Here is a 522-nt window from a genome sequence, read left to right as displayed (position 1 = left end):
GTTCAAGGCCAGGCTGGAGGTGGCCTTGGGCAACCTGGGCTGGTGGGAGGTGTCCCTGCCCATGGCAGGGGGGGTTGGAACTCGCTGATCTTCAAGGTCCTTTCCAACCTAAACCATTCTGCGATTCTATGCTTCTATGATCACACCAGCCCACAACCAGTGTCCCCGACACCAAAACACAGTCTGTCCTTAAAGATCAGGGATATCTTTTGTGGCAAAAGGCACTTTTAAAATGTTTTTTTTCAGGCTAGACTAGCCAGGCCTTCCACCCCCCCCCCAAAAATACAGATTTGCCACCCAAAGAGCAGTGGAAGACCCCTCCTGCCATGTGGCTCCTGTATTGGGTTTGCACGGTGAGGTTTCAGTAGCGGGGGGCTGTAGTGGGGGCTTCTGTGAGAAGATGCCAGAAGCTTCCCCCGTGTCTAATCGGGCCAATGCCAGCCAGCTCCAAGATGGACCCACCACTAGCCAAGGCCGAGCCCACCAGCGATGGTGGTAGCACCTCTGGGGTAACATAGTGAA

At 54.8% G+C, this 522-nt stretch overlaps 1 protein-coding gene across 1 annotated transcript in view; it reads right to left on the bottom strand.

Annotated features, from left to right (window-relative positions):
- Nucleotides 1-522, bottom strand: part of EFR3B (EFR3 homolog B (S. cerevisiae)) — a 64,411-nt gene that overhangs the window by 2,821 nt on the left and 61,068 nt on the right. The window lies entirely within an intron of this gene.

This window comes from Charadrius vociferus, unplaced genomic scaffold (genome assembly GCF_000708025.1).
Source record: "Charadrius vociferus isolate BGI_N301 unplaced genomic scaffold, ASM70802v2 scaffold41, whole genome shotgun sequence".
Classification (NCBI taxonomy): Eukaryota; Metazoa; Chordata; class Aves; order Charadriiformes; family Charadriidae; genus Charadrius; species Charadrius vociferus.
This window is presented reverse-complemented; position numbering and strand designations above follow the sequence as displayed.